General features: G+C 41.5%; 1 long non-coding RNA gene across 1 annotated transcript in view; it reads left to right on the top strand.

Moving 5' to 3' along the window:
• LOC110122282 (uncharacterized) overlaps positions 1–16,420 on the top strand; it is a 32,317-nt gene extending 15,897 nt beyond the window's left edge. The window contains exons 2-5 of the long non-coding RNA XR_011489274.1: positions 9,910–10,037; positions 13,464–13,520; positions 15,901–16,019; positions 16,134–16,420. This is a non-coding gene — a long non-coding RNA (uncharacterized lncRNA). The remainder of the gene's footprint in view (positions 1–9,909; positions 10,038–13,463; positions 13,521–15,900; positions 16,020–16,133) is intronic.
• The last annotated feature ends 243 nt before the right edge of the window (positions 16,421–16,663 follow it).

Here is a 16,663-nt window from a genome sequence, read left to right on the forward strand (position 1 = left end):
AACAATTTAAAATAGAAAATAATTTCAGGTGGTGAAAAGTACAACAAAGAAAACAAAGCTTCAAGGGAAAGTGAATGACAGGATTTGCAATTTTGGATGTGGGAAGCGGGAGGCCTCTTTGGGGAGGGCATATGGGATCAGAAGCCTGAATGAACCTAATTTTCGGTGCCATTTCTTCCTGGATGGTCAGAGGTTCAAAGTTCACATAGACTCATGGTGGCCTGTTAGCTCATGATAGAGGTTCCCAGTGGGTGTGGAAAACAGTATGATCTTTGTCATTTGTGAAAGACATTACCACTTATAAATAGATTCATCCTATATTCAGTTCAAAATGTTTATTGCAATTATAATAATAACCCATTATTGAATACTGAATATCTAATCTTTACCATGTGCTAGGGACTGCGTATATTATATAGTATATAAATTTGTCATTGAACCCTTACAATGACACAGTGAGCTGAGGACTATTCATGTCTCCACTTTACAAACCAGTATCATGAAACCTAGAAATGCAAAGCTTATTGTCAACATGGTTAGTAGCAGAACCAAGACTCAAATCCTGGTTTTCCTGTTTCCAAAATTAGTGCTTTTGGCTATGCACTAGGCAAATGCACGAGGCCTGGGGATATAAAAATATATGCACATTTCCTTCATTGTAGAAGCTCATTATCTTATGCAATAATAGAAAATGATCACACCATGTGATGAATGCTGAGATTAAGAAAACCGTAGAACATAATGTGAGACAGGAAGAGGGTCATTTAACCTAACAGACAGGCCAATACATAAAGAAGGCTTCTAGAAAGAGGAGATTCTGAACTTGATATCAAAAGATGTGGAGGTAACCAAGGGGGGAAAAAAAAAGAAAGGTATTCCTGGTAAAGAAAAGAGCATGAACAGGGTGCTGAGGTATGAATATTGTAGACAATCCAGAGAACTCTGAGAAGTTCAGTATTGCTGGAGCATGAAAGATGGGGCAACCCAAGCAAGAGGTGGTACAGTCTGAAGATGTGTGATCATGGAGGGTTGCATCCCATGTTAAGAACTTTGGAACATGTTCTGTTAAAATAATCAGTTGAATGCTTTTAAACAAAGATCTAGGTAAGACTTATTTTAGGTAAAATGCTCCAATGATCATTTTGAGGGTGAGTTGGAGGCAGAAAGACAGGACTGGGTTCTGATCAGTTAGGAAAGAACAGTAGTGGTCCAGGGAAGAGATGATGATAGTCTCCTCTAAGGTAATGGCAAAAAGGATGGAAAACAGGAGGAAGCTTGAGAGATGTTGAGGAAAAATCATTAGCATGCAGTGCCTGCTTGGTTGTTGAAATTGAATCCTCAGATTTTGGCTCAAATGATTGGTAAATACTGGTTTCATCAGCTGATTTGGAGAACTGAGGAGGAGTAGCACAAGAGGAAAAGTTGGGCAGAATGTGATGCAACTGTGCATTTGTGGTGCTTTTGAGACACCAATTGGCATGTGTTGGGTGTCTGCAGCTCACCACAGAGATCTGTGCTGCAGATAGGGATCTGGGACTCTCAGCAACTCACCAAACTTTAAAACAATAAGAAAGGATGAGATCATCCAGAGAGCAGCTTGTTCAAGAGTGATGGGAAAACAAAATAGAATAGAGAAGGCATAACATTAAAGCATATTCCAGCAACACAGCTAATGTTTATAAAACAAGTTACAGAAACTATGACTAACAAGACTGCCTTTTTTGGTGGGACTAAACAGAAAATGTTGTGAGAAAGATTGTTATGAAAGAAAGAAAGGAAGCAAGTGAATAAGCAACAACAGTGAGAATCCATGGGTGGAGGCAGAAAAGTCATGGGTCCAGGAGAGATCTATGGAGAAAAGATGACCAGGAAGTGAACAGGGGCTAGGTTGCTGATCCTTCCAGGAGTGTTTACATTTTAAATGTGAATATGTTCTTCATTCAAACCATATCAGTTCAATTATCTGATAAAGACAAGCTTGGAATCACTAAAATGACACTCTTGGGGGCTTACTGTTAATGCTTTTTACTTGAAGGTCAACCTTGCCTATCCCTGGGTCATACTCCAGTAACCAAAGTCACAGGGTCATAGACCTTCTGGGAAATCTAGATCAAAAGGCAAGGAGCAAAGTTAACTTTTTGAATCAGATCATGCTGTTGCTTTCCGGTTCCTTGGGAAGCTACATGAACAAAGACATTGATACATCTGAATTTAGTTTTCTTTTCCTTCCACTGGAAATTTCATATAGGCATTGGAAAGCTGTGGAAGACACAGTATTCCATGGAGACAATTTCTTTTTTGGCATTATAATTGGAATCCAGTACTTCTTTGTTACTTGGTAAACTTTGAGTGGCAAAAAATAACATCAATGTGACAGGTTAGATGGGAGTTTTTCTGAAAGATCAGTGATGAGGACTGGCTCTTGAAATAATTTTCATTTCACATGGCAACCTAATGACAGATGAGGACAGATGGTGACAATCCTCATTCTGGAATTCTGCTTCAATCAACCCATCAATCAGCAACTATTTATTGATCTCTTATTTTGACTAAGAACACAGACCCTGGAATCAGATGCCTGAGTTCAGGACCCAGTTTTTCTGTACTAATGTCTTATCCTTGGGAGAATTCCAAAACCTCTCTGAGCCTCAATTTCTTCCTTTAGGGAATGAGGAAAATCATTATATTTAGCCCAACGGGTTGTTATGGGGACCAGTTGAGATGTGAGTCAGTAAGTGTTAGCTACTACTACGGTCATTGTTTTTGATATCTTTGCTGTTGTTATTATTGTTGCTATGATCATTATCACTTCTGGGTGACCCCCAGGTTATTGTATAGAGTTTCCTTCTTTTCAGGATGATTTTATGGTGTTTCTCAGAAATGGCTGATTTTCAAAAAAATGTCCAAAGTGGTGCCCTGAGAGTGTTAAGTCTGTCTGATGTACTCAATGTTTATAGTTTTATGACTTCTCAGTGGAGCCTGTGGGAAGAAAGGGAAGAAAACATTGATGGGCAGGGAAGTGAAGCGAGGAGACAGGCAGGCAGGAGAGAGATGAGGCATGGAAGGGAGGAGCTTATTGTGCAAAGGAGGTACCATCCCTTTACTTCAATTGTTGCAAGATTCACTCACTTAACAAATGTTTATAGATTGCTTACTCTGTGTCAGGCATTCTCCTAGGTTTGGAAATGCCATAATAACTAAGAAATACAAAGTCACAGCCTTCATGAATCTTATATTCTATGGGGTAAGGGAGGGGAAAGGTAATAAAATATCAAACACATAATTTCAGTTAATGGTAAATGCTACAATATGAAGAAGACAACATTGGTTGAGTTGCTAGAGACTGGCTTAGGGGCTGTGATGAAGCTTCCTTTGGGTCATGTGGTCAGGAAGGGCATTTTTGATTGCTAAAGAGAGGCCAGACTTGCTTGTGGGACGGTTCTCAGCCAGCATTGACATTTCACTTCATGTGTTGAATCTATCGGCCCATTCCCTTGCCTACCTCTTCATAAGCTCCTCTCCTCCCTACAACAATTTCTGCAGGGAAATTTGGGAGCCAGACTTGCATGTGCATTGCTTAGCTAACTTCCTTACCTCTTTTAGGGCAGAATGAAGTATCTGCAAAGAATACATATCTACTATGCTTAGTTTTCTGTGATTGTGGTTTTCAGTCTGTCTGCCTTCTGATGGAGAAGGATAAGTGGCTTATGGAAGCTTCCTGATGGGAGAGACTGACTGAGGGGGAAACTGGGTCTTGTTATGATGGGCGGGGCCATGCTCAGTAAATCTTTAATCCAATTTTCTGTTGAAGGGCGGGGCTGTGTTCACCTGCTGTTATTTGACCTGAGGCCAAACTATGGTGGAGATAATGAAGATAATGGCGGCCTCCTTCAAAAGGTCACTTCCAGGCACTGCTACACTCAGTGCCCTCGACGCTGCAACAGGCCACCACCGACACACGCCTCTGCCAGAGACTCCTGGACACTCCCGGGCAAGTCTGGGTCAGTCTCCTGTGGGGTCACTGCTCCTTTCTCTTGGGTCCTGGTGCACACAAGGTTCTGTTTGTGCCCTCCATGAGTCTGTTTCCCGAGTCCTGTGTAAGATCTGGTGGCTGTATGGTCAGGCACAACTAAGTGACTAAACTGATACTGACTGATACTGAAGCTTCTTAGTGCTTTAAGGTTGTTTTTTTGTTGTTGTTGTTGTGTTGTCTTTTAAAATGTTTATTTATTTATTTTTGGCTGCCCTGGGTTTTCATTGCTACTTACAGGCTTTCTCTAGTTGCAGTGAGTGGGCTCCTCATTGCAGTGGCGTCTCCTGCTGTGGAGCATGGGCTCTAGGCATGCAGGCTCAGTAGTTGTGGTGTAGGGCCTCAGTTGCCTTGGAGCATGTGCAATCCTTTCAGACCAGGGAGCGAACCCTCGTTCCCTGCATCGGTAGGCAGACTCCCAACTGCTGGACCACGAGGGAAGATCCTGTGCTTTAAAGTTCACAAGGGCAGAACCCTCATGTTCCTTCTCTAGTCCTGGGCTTCAGTATTAAGAAGCCCTTATGCCTTCATATGCCAGATCTCATGCTCAAAAGCAGTGATTCTGCAGGTGTGGTCCATGGGCCAGCAACATCAACCTCACCTCAGCACTTGTTAGAAATGCAGACTCTCAGGCCCCAGCCCAGATGATCTGAATCAAAAGCTGTGAGGATGAGGCCCAAGCCTCTGTGGTTGAACAATTGCTCCAGGTGATCCTCATGGGATTTCAAATTTGGAACTGGCTCAAGGGCAGTGTGACTTTCTGTGACACACGGTGCTCTGCCATTAAGAAGGTTTGCAATCAAATTGGCAGGTCAGAATCCAAGAGCCTAGATCAGCAACCAAGAGCCTGAACTTGAATGTCAGAGGTTTCCCTGTTCTTTTGTCTATCTCAGCATTCCCCAGCCTCAGAGCACTAACAGCATTTGGGACTGGTTAATTCTTTGTTGCTGTGACTGGTTTCATGCACTGTAGGCTGTTAAGCAACATCACTTGTTTTTACTTCCTAGATGCCAATAATGCTTCCTCCTACCCCAAGTTGTGACAAACTGTCTCTGTTGTTGTTATCATGTCTGACTTTATGTGACCCCATGGACGACATTGTGCTAGGCTCCTTCATCCTCCACTGTCTCCTGGAGTTTGCTTAAATACATGTCCATTGAATTGGTGATGCTATCTAGTCATCTCATCCTCTATCTTCCCCTTCTCCTCCTGCCCTCAGCCTTTCCCATCATTAGGGTCTTTTTCAGTGAGTTGGTTCTTTACATCAGGTGGCCAAAGTATGGGAGCTTCAGCTTCAGCATCCGTCCATCCAATGAATATTCAGGGCTTACTTCCTTTAGGATTGACTGGTTTGATTTCCTGGCAGTCCAAGACAGTATCAAATATCCCCTTGGATGCAAGGTCATCACTGGTGGAGGACTCCTGATCTATCTGCATTAGTTGAGAGTGTATCTTACTGACTATTCTCAATGTTCACAAAGTAAATGGTCTCCTATAAAAAAACAACAATAAGGGCCACCTCAAAAATGTTTAGATGGATTCAATGTAAACACTGGAAAATCTTTAGAATCATATGTGTCTTATCAAAGTTGTCATATGAGTTAGGTGTTATTATTAATATTTTAGTTATTATTGTAAATGAATAAGACATAGAACATGAAGGGTCTATTATGAGTCAGTTATTGTTAATATTACCATTTGTTTGAATTATTAGTCTCCTTATCTCATGAATTGTCTATACGGAAGTGAGTTGTTCTTAATCTATTGTCACTCCTTTCATCTCTTGAAAGACCTGAAATTGCCTGGATTTTACACATGCACTTCTAGATCTTCTCCCTTTAAGGAGAAAGGATCATAAAGAATTAAATTCTCATCAGTTTTGCTTTAGCACATATTCCTTCCACTTAGAAAAATGTAGTGAGCCTGCTATTAAATTCATTTTCCTCACTCTCCTGAAGGGATGATCAGACACATCTGGATAGCTTCTTTTCTCCACCCTCCAAATCTCAGCAATGTACTCTGCACAACCTGTTTTTTATAAAGGAAAGCAGGTTCTATCCTTACCCCTACCTCATCCCATGAATACTGTGGTTCGCATGTGAATAAAGAGACCCTTTTCAGATAAACTCTGTGGAGTGTGCCAGGATCACAGCTGCTACCCATGTCCTTAACTCTGTAACAGCAAACATCTGAATCAAGAGGGAAAGAGTCAGTAAACCATCCGGATGTTGTGTTGATGCTTGGCCATGCATTTAGAAGTTGTGCAACTTCTGGATGACAACCTAGGATTTTGGCTTTCTATGGGGCTCTTTGGTATTGTGTAGACACAGGCCTTATCTTAACATGGCCATAATTTACGAGTTCAGGACTTAAAATTCAATCCAAATCTTTTGGAGACTGAATCTACTCATTCCTGAAAAAACGTTAAGTATGTGTTTTTAAAGCAATAAGACTTGGAAGGTTTATTAAAAAGTCTCAAAAGACATTTGGACATCAAATAACTCTTAAAAACTCAATGTTTTTGTGATTTAAATGAATAAGAAACATATGGATTAAATTTCCTTTAAATTGCTCGCAAGATTAAAAATCAGGGGAAAAAGTGCTCAGGGCCAAATGTGTTTTGGGTTTTCCAGTCCCAAGTGTGGTTGAAATGGAGCTTGAGTCATGAATAGCACCCACACTGCTGCTGGGGTACCCCCTCCTCAAATCGGTTTGAGGACTAGAGTTTTATTCACAGAGCATTTGCTCTCACTCAGCCAAGCAACCGCACAGACCACCGAACACAACCATAATAACAAACATCAATAATTAAAATATCTGCTAATTTGCAGCTAGCCAAAAACAAATAGCGCACTTCAAAGTCAAGCTAAAGATGGCTCTTTTTAAAATTCTGCAGACTCTGAAAGTGATTAAAAGAGAAATTACGTCTGAGAAAGGAGCGGCTTCAAGTGTTATTTAAAAGTGGGCAGGGATGGACTCTCCAACAGCCAAGCCAGCTTGAGCAGCAACTCAGCTCTGGGCTTGTCATCCTTGGGCTCAGATACCAACTGAAATTCATCTGTGAGGGTTCTAAACTAAAAGCCAGAGAAGACCAACTTTGCAGTCACGGTGTGGATGAGCCTGGAAGCTTAGTTGTCCACCAGAGGGGGTCTTCATTTGGTTTCTGCGACACACCTAACACTTACTCTTGCCAACCTAATTGGCAAGAATCAGTTTAATCCTGTTGGTGACCAAAATATACCTTAAAATGTAAAATGTATGCTTTAATCTTATTGCCTCTTTCATATGTTTTTTTGTTTGTTTGCTTGTTTGTTTTTTTGGTTAGGGGTCAAATTATTATTATTCTTTTAGAAAATCCCTTGTCTTTTTTTAAAGTCACAATGATTTTTATTTTGTTATTATTTTTTAATTTATTTATTTTTGGTCAGGCCAAATTTGGTATTGCAGGGAATGCAAAATCCTAGTACTCAGACCAGGAATCAAACACATGCCCCCTACAATGGAAGCACAGTCTTAACCACAGGGAAGTCTGTGGGGGTCAAATTATTTGACCCTCTATTTCTGCTGCTTCTATAAAAATAACAGACCCCTTTTTCTTAGTTTACCATTCTTTATCTAGACCCTGGAGGCAAAGAGACCTTTGAAGAAAGGATTGCAAAGTCTGTCTGACCTTGCTTTCTTTTCCTAATCGGCTTTCCTGAAGAAAATTTCCACCCCACTTCCCCTCTACCCCTTCTTGCCCCATGTCCCCAGCTATAATCTTATGGTTTATATTTAGGAATTTTATTACAGTTAGGATTGCATTTATTATCTCCCTTTATTAAGTTCCCCATCAGATCTCTGAAACTCTTATGTTTCAGAAAGTCACTTATTTGTTCAGCAAATATTTGCTAAGCTCATATTATGTGCTAGGTACATTTTTTTTTTTTTGCAAATCAGACATTTTACTTATTTATTTGTCTGTGCCACAGGGCATGTGGGATCTTAGTTCCCTGACTAGGGTTCAAACCCTTGCCTCCTTCATTGGAAGCACAGAGTCTCTACCACTGGACTGCCAGGTAAATCCTGCCAGGTACATATTTGTTGGAGATACATCTGTAAAGAGTGACAGTAGATGAATAAATAAGTGGATATTCTACAGGAAGAGTCATCATGAAGGACCAAGTGCAGAGTTAGTCCTTATTTTGGTGTTACAGGTGGTGAGTGAATTGAATGAGGCTGATTCAAGGCAGTTAAATGGCAATCAGTTGATTGACAGGCATATTTTATACTAAGGTGTGGATGACTGATAGCACAACTTAATAACAAAATTTCTTTCTCTTCCTAACCCTAAGAAAAATATCTTTTCCCAAACAAACTTCCAATTGGTGATCTTCAACTAGCATTGGGAAGTCTTTTTGGTAAGAAAACATCAGTTTCTTATCTTGTGCTCTCCAAGTAGCAAAGCTGGCCTTGCTTTCTCTGCACTATTCTGTAACTTATAGATGGTAACTCCATTTGGTCTTAGCTTTCAGCTTTGTAGAGGGCCTTCATTAGGAGTTATTTTAGCCAACCTTCTCTAGATCTTCCTCTGTCTTGCTTTTTTACATATGTGTTCAAATTTTTGTATATAGGTACAGCAGGTAGTGGGGCTTCCCAGGTGGATCAGTAGGTAAAGAATCCACTGCTAATGCAGGAGACACAGGATATGCAGGTTTGACCCTGGGTTGGGAAGATCCTCTGGGGGAGAGCATGACAACCCACTCCAATATTCTTGCCTGGAGAATCCCATGGACAGAGGAGCCTGGTGGGCTATAGTCCACGGGGTCACAAAGAGTCGGACACGACGGAAGTGACTCAGCACACATGCACAGCAGGTAATAGTATCAAAGATGAACTTATTCTCAATTTGTTTCTGATTCCTTATGACCAATGACTGTGACTTGTAAATTATCATGCTTGTCACTCTAGGTTACATACATCAATTACGAACCAAAAGGAGGCATCAGCCCTGAGGATTTAACAGGAAAAAAAAATGATGAGCAACCAATGAAGGTCACCGGTCTCAAGGAACACATAATCCTCACTGTATTATTTATTTCAAATTTTCCTTTCCTTTAAAAAATTAAGATAACATTTATATACAGTGATATATATAGATCTTAAGTGAAGTGTAACAATCCACTAAATGTCAATTGATATTTGATATACATGTGTATAGGAATATACCCATTTTGATCAAGAAAAAGAACATTTCCATTACCCCAGAAAAAAATTTTCATGCCCCTTTTCAGTCATATCTACAACCTATCCCCAAATAGGCAACCACTGTTCTGATTACTATTGTTATAGACCAGTTGACCTGTTCTTGAACTTCATGCAAATGAAATTGTATGGTAGTTACATTTTATGACATCTTTTGTTAAAAATACTATTTTTGAGATTCATCTACCCTCCCTGTATTTTGTGTTTGTTCAATACCTAACAACATGATAAAGAAAAATGTGAAAGGTAAATCAAGAATAGAGTCTAAGCTCATTAAGTGGCTTGCAGACAAAGCATGGTACCGATTTGGTAAATATCCAGATCAAGATTTAGAAACTCTTGGTTAAAGGGATAGATGCTTCTCATTTTTATCTCCATGAATCAAACCTTGTAGAAGTAACTGTCGTATTAATGTGTCATCACAATATCTATAATGCCATGACCATGGGTGTATTTCAAAAACTCCAAAGGTACTTCTAAATAACATAACCCAGGTAGAAAGCTACTATCCTGTCATGAGTGTGAGAAAGGCAACGTGAACTTACTGTTCTTTTGGCAGGTTGCAATTTCTACCTGCTTCTTTATGCTGTGAATATCTCACTGTGATTTTAGTGTTTATGATTCATGTTTTATAGACTATACCTTCTAAAAGTCAGCCAACAATTCTATGCTCTGAAGAAGCAGTGACCTGTGTCAGTGGTGAAGAAAAAACAGGGCTGTGTTGGCCACTCCATTGAGGACAACTCCTTAAGGCATGATGAAGGTAGTTTCGACTTTCTATGATTTTTTCCTGTATTAGTCGGAAGGCTGTGCTGTGATAGCGGATTAATTTTATCTTATTTTTTCTTTGTATTAAGATAGTTTTATTTATTTATTTATTTTTCATTTATTTTTATTATTTGGAGGCTAATTATTTTACAATATGGTAGTGCTTTTTGCAGAATGAATGGAGATGTACTCCTTGTTCAGATTACAAGTCCAATCAAGAGATACACATTGCTCAGATTCTCAAGTTGACAGCTTACTGTGTTTGGATTGGCTGGTCTCTGAGGTCTCCAAAGGAGGGTATGAAGAAAACAAATGCTTTTAAGGACCAGACCTGGGAGTGACTTTCATCAGATCTCAAACTTTGCTGCATCTTAGAATCATCAGGGGAACTTTAAATTTTTTTCAATATCCAGGCTGTGCCCAATACCAATTAAATCAGAATTTCAGGAGGTTGAGATTCATGTATCAGTATGTTTTAAATTTCTCTAGATGATTCCAATGTGTAGCTGAATGTAAGACTCAGCAGCTTATATCACTTCTGCTCACACTTCATTGGCCAGCTGTATGTGTTTATATTTATCTCCTCCTTCTTGAGCCCCCCTCCACCCCCATCCCACCCCTCTAGGTCATCACAGAGCAGTGAGCTGAGTTCCCTGTGCTATAACTAGCTATCTATTTTACACATGGTAGTGTGTATATGGGGGGGCGACCCTTGGCTAGAATTTTAACAAAGGGACCAATGAATTATTTTAACTTGGATCCGTTATGATGCAGGGCAAGTGTGGATGAGATCAGGCCAATGAGAAAGTCTCTGAGGTCATTTGGGACAAGATGGTGGTGGCCTGGATTAAGGTGGCACAAGAATAGATATGTTTCAGGGAAATTTAAGAGACTGAACACAGGGATTATAGATCTGAACCATGAATTGCACAGTGGAGATGAGATAAATTTAGTAGGATTTATGTGTTTCTTACATAATCAACCAAATACTGAATGCAGGGAGTCGCGAAGGCAGATATCAGAGGGAAGTGTGAATGACAGTGAAGTGAAGAAATGGAGTAGTGTGCAAAGGTACCACTTTCAAGAAGTATGTTTCAGAATGGTGGGATGTAGGGAGAACTGGGACACTGACTTGTCTGGTCACTAATAGCACAATATTTTATTTGCCCTTGAATGTTGTCCTTTGTGTCTATAGCTCCTTGGGGAGCCATTCGACAGGAGAAGGTGAATGTTAATTTAGAGTACCTATGCCTCCCTTTATACTTAACTTGAGACTCCTGGCTTATTCAACTGTCTGCCTATCTTAAAATCCATATCATGTAAAGAAGAGTAAAAAGTTCAGTATATTCAATATATGAAATAAAAAGAACCAAAACACCCTCTTGACTGAATTGGCTTTGTCCTGGCTAAAAGGCATTGACTCAGGAAAATTCTCTTGTAAACCTTTGCTTTCCATTCTGGTCCAGGAAAATGTTGTCTTACGTGCCTCAACATTTTGAATGGAAATTTGGAAATATTGACCCAGGGAGTAGTCTACCAATGTTTTTGAAATCTACCCTCACCCTGTGACCTTACCACTAGATCAAAAGACATTGAATCTTTCTTCTCAATGCTTCCTAAATAATCTGGTATATAGTAATTGTTTTAATGATTTTTTGGCTGTGACCTACATCGGTAATGTCTTTCAAGTTCTTTCTTCCCTGCAGTGGCTATTTCCCAGGGTTCTCTGAGTGGCTGGTGGACAAGTCAACGCAAGAATGTTCTCAGGCTGGTTCTCTGCTTCTAACCTTCCAAGGAGCAAATTTTCTCTACTCTTAATAGTTTTTTGTAACTGATGTGTAATTCACTTACCATGAAACTCAACCCTTTAAAATATGCAATTCCATGATGCCGGTATATTCAAAAGGTTATTCAACTAGTGAATTTCATTATCTAAATCCAGAACATTTTCATCACCCTAAGAAGGTCCCCAAATCCATTAGGAGTCCCTCATTAGTCCTACCTCCTACATGGTGGCAACAACTAATTTGCTTTTTATCTTTATGGATTTGCTTCTTCTAAACACTTCTATTTGGAATCATACCTTATGTAGCCTTTCATGTCTGGCTTCTTTCGCTACACAATGTTTTCAGAGTTCACTCATGCTACATGGAATATAAGTACTTCATTCCTTTTTAAGGCAGAATGATATTCTGTCATATGGATATACCACATTTTATTTATCCACTGTCGGTGGATGGCCTTTTAGGTTGTTTGCACATTTTGGCTGTTATAGAAAATGTTTCATTGTTCTCACAGTTTTCAGAATAGTTGGCAAGTAGACAGGTACCCTTCAGGTTATAGAAGGCTCACAGAACAGCTGGGTTAACCAAACTCTAAGTCCCATGTCCTTTTGATTTCCTTCAAACCTACAGGTGTCTTGCTTCTAGGTAGAAAAGACTATCAAGGCAAAAAAATCTTGCTAAAATATAGTGAACTTTTCTCTTTAATTAATTCAAAGCAAGGGGAAAACTAGAACAAATCCAGTCACAATGCAGCTCATTTTGTGGACAGCTGCAATAAAAAAATCTCTAAATTTCCAGGTTTCCCTCAATAGGAACAGGTGGTCAGGAATCTGCCCAATTTTAGTGGGAGGATGTGTTTTCTTTTCTAAGCAGGAAACAGGAAGAAGGGAGAGAAAAATTGTTGATTGCACCAGTGACTTACATGACACTTCAGTTCCTCCAGCTGATTCAGTTTCTAGTGTTTTCAGACTCTTGAACTCAAGTCCTTCTGATAATGCTAAAGGCTCCCCATTCTGAGATGATACATTTTTGTATGGATCTCTCTTGGACACAGATTATTCATGTTTGTGTATTAGTTGCTAAGTCGTGTCCAACTCTTTGCAACTCCATGGACTGTAGCCCACCAGGGCTCTTCCATCCATGGGGATTCTCCAGGCAAGAATACTGGAGTGGACTGCCATTCCCTTCCCCAGGGTATCTTCCCAACCTGGGGATCACACCCTGGCCCGATCTGGGGATTGAACCTGGTCTCCTGCGTTGCAGGCAGATTCTTTACCATCTGAGCTACAAGAATCTGCCTGCAATGTGGGAGACCTGGGTTCGATCCCTGGGTTGGGAAGATCCCCTGGAGAAGGGAACAGCTACCCACTCCAGTATTCTGGCCTGGAGAATTCCATGGACTGTATAGTCCTTGGGGTCATAAATAGTTGGACACAACTAAGTGACTTCCACTTTCAAGAGTACCTTATATTCATGTTTAGGTCTTCCCAACCCGAACCACGACTTCCCTAAGCCAGCCCAAGTTAGTCTCATCTCTGTCCCTTGTCCTGTGCCAAAATATGGGAAGATTTGGTTTTTTTTGGCTATGTAGCTTTCCTTGAGATTTGATCTGTCATGGTATCTTATCTTTCCCTAAGGCTGCAGCTTCCAAACTGCTTCAGGAGGCAGGCCATCATGGATAAGTACAGAGACTGGTAAGTGGACATCAGGTTGCAAGCTTGGAGCCCAAAGAGCATGTACCACTTTTGCACATTCCAATGTTTGAGGGTGCACAATTGCACGAGCAAACGGAGCTGCCCACAACTGGCTAATTGCAGAGGCAATCATCACCCTGGCTCCTTCCAAATGAGCAGAGAGCAGCTAATTGTGCTCACAATTGGCTGATTGAGCTCACAGTCAGTAAATTGCTGCTGTAACTGTTTGTGCATACAATTTTGCACCTGGGAGTAACTGCGGGCGATGGGGTCTAACACACTTTGAAAGAACATTAAACAGTACAACATCCGAGAAATCCAATCCTGTCCAGCCAGCCTGGGGAATTTGAGCTGGGGAGGGGAGACGGACGTCTTAAATTGGAGTTGGGGTATCTCAGACTCTGAACTAAGCCCCAGGGTACACATTACAACTTAGCGCTCTGCTCCTACCACTTCATATATCTCTGGCTTCACACTCAGAGCTCACTGCTCAGCCAGCAAAACATCTCAGTCACAGGAAGGGTCAGAGAGTGTCGTGCTTAGAACAGGAGTTCTGAACTCAGGATACCATGGTTCAGATTTGAGATTTTCCACTTTTCTGCTGGGGAGCCCTGGCAAGCTTTAATTTTTTTAATCTGTAAAATGATAGTGGTGGTGATAAAAGTACTCAGGTCATAGGCTTGCTGTGCAGATTAAATAAAAATGATGCCTGAAAATCGTGACTACACAGATTTACTCAGTGAATGTTTTATTTATTTACTTTTTGATTCACAGTATCAATCAAAATTTGGACATCATTGCTGCCCCATGGACTGCCTTCAGTTCAGTTCAGTTCAGTTCAGTCACTCAGTCGTGTCTGACCCTGTGACCCCATGAATCGCAGTATGCCAGGCCTCCCTGTCCATCACCAGCTCCCAGAGTTTACTCAAACTCATGCCCATCAAGTTGGTGATGCCATCCAGCCATCTCATCCTCTGTTGTCCCCTTCTCCTCCTGCCCCCAATCCCTCCAAGCATCAGGGTCTTTTCCAATGAGTCAACTCTTTGCATGAGGTGGCCAAAGTATTGGAGTTTCAGCTTCAGCATCAGTCCTTCCAATGAACAGCCAGGGCAGATCTCCTTTAGGATGGACTGGTTGGATCTCCTTGCAGTCCAAGGGACTCTCAAGAGTCTTCTCCAACACCACAGTTCAAAAGCTTACACTCTGATTTTTCTGACAATTGCTGATACATTGGTGTTAGCAATAAAGGGATTTTTGTTTTTCTCCTTGCTAGCTACAGGACTCGGGCCAAGTTGCTGAATTTCTGTAAGCCACAGTTTACCAATCTGCAAAATAGGGATAAACATGTCCTCACAGGTAGATAGGCAGCCCTGTCTCATGAGGCTGTTGTGAGGATTAAATAAGACAATGTAAGTGAGGGGTTGCTTCCTAAACATTTTGTAAGTGCTAGCTTCTGCTGTTTTAATTACTATTATGAGGTGCTGGAGAAGATGCTTGAGAGTCCTTTGGACAGCAAAGAGACCAAACCAGTCAGTCCTAATGGAAAACGACCCTGAATAGTCATTGGAAGGACTGAAGCTGAAGTTCCAATATTTGGCCACCTGACTCAATGAGCCGACTCATTGGAGAAGACCCTGGTGCTGGGAAAGATTGAAAGCAAAAGAAGAAGGAGGAAGCAGAGGATGAGGTGGTTAGATAACATCACCGACTCAAATTTGGACATGAATTTGAGCAAACTCCGGGAGACAGTGGAGGACAGAGGAGCCTGGTATGCTGAGTCCATGGAGTTGCAAAGAGTCAGATACAACTTACTGAATAACAACAATAAAGCTCTGTGAAAGGAGAACGGCACCAGGGTTGGCATTTGGGGGACTTTTAGCCAATACTATTATGTAACCCAGGCCCACCCACTGCCCTGACAGGGTGGATCGTTTTAGACAGAAAGGAGGTATGTGAGTTCTGTGGCAGGCTGTCAAGCTTCGGCCCTTCCCAGATCTATGTGAGGAGACAAGTAAGGTTTGAACCCAGAGAGATGCAGGGCCCTGATCCTTATGTGAGCCTTGCCCTGGCTTATTTCTTGGTCCTTGATAGAGATGATTTTATAGGGTTCTTACTCTCAGCAAGAGAAAAGAGATAAGGACAAGCTTTGGCAGGATCCGGAAATTAATCCAGGGGAGGCAGACATTGTGTCTCTAAATGTAATTGAATCTCCCTGGTGTCTGGTGGGGGCGGGGGATGGAACGCAGACCTTCTGACTTTAATGTCTGCAGGGGTGGGGTGTGGGACAAGGGACGGAAAGGAAGGGATGGGGGCGGGGTTGCTGCACTGCCTGGGGCTAAGCCGTCTCCCAGGCCACGGCTTCTTTCTCTTTCCTCTCCAGGACTGCCACCACTCATCCTGTCCCTTCGGATGTTCCTGGCACCTGATATAGCTACAGTTTGAGGGGCACGCTCCCCCTCCCTTGCTGTCCAAGGATGCAAGCTCATGGGTCTCTTTATGGTAAACTGGACTTTACTGCTGATCCATAGGGATGCAGGCAAAGGTGAGGGGCCAAGATTTTAGAATCCTAGCAGATTCTCTAGCATTGCTTTAAAAATTTTCTTTTTGGAGTAGGAAATGGCAACCCATTCCAGTATTCTTGCCTGGAGAATCCCACAGCCAGAGGAGCCTGGTGGATTACGGCCCACGGGATCGCAAAGATTTGGACACAACTGACCAACTAAGCATGCACGCAAAGAAGGGGATAGCAGGAAGTCAGACTGTATCTGCCCGTCCCACCGTCCCTTCTGAGGGGGTATGAAGGGGAGCATGAGGGGTGGAACTCTTTGTATCCTGATAATGGTGGTGGGTACATGAACTTCTACATGTGTTAAAACTCATAGAACCGTGTACTAAAAAAAAGTCAGTTAAAAAAAAATAAATAAAAATTTTCTTTTAAATTTATCTTATTTTTCTTATTAGTATTGTTATTTTAACTGCACTGGGTCTTCATTGCTGCACAGGCTTTTCTCTAGTTGCAGCGTGCGGGGGATGTTCTCTAGTTATGGTGCGCAGGCTTCTCATTGGGGTGGCTTCTCCTGTTGCAAAGAACGGGCTCTAGAGCGTGGGCTGAGTAGTTGTGATGTACAGGTTTAGTTGCCCTG

This window comes from Odocoileus virginianus, chromosome 9 (assembly GCF_023699985.2).
Source record: "Odocoileus virginianus isolate 20LAN1187 ecotype Illinois chromosome 9, Ovbor_1.2, whole genome shotgun sequence".
NCBI lineage: Eukaryota > Metazoa > Chordata > Mammalia > Artiodactyla > Cervidae > Odocoileus > Odocoileus virginianus.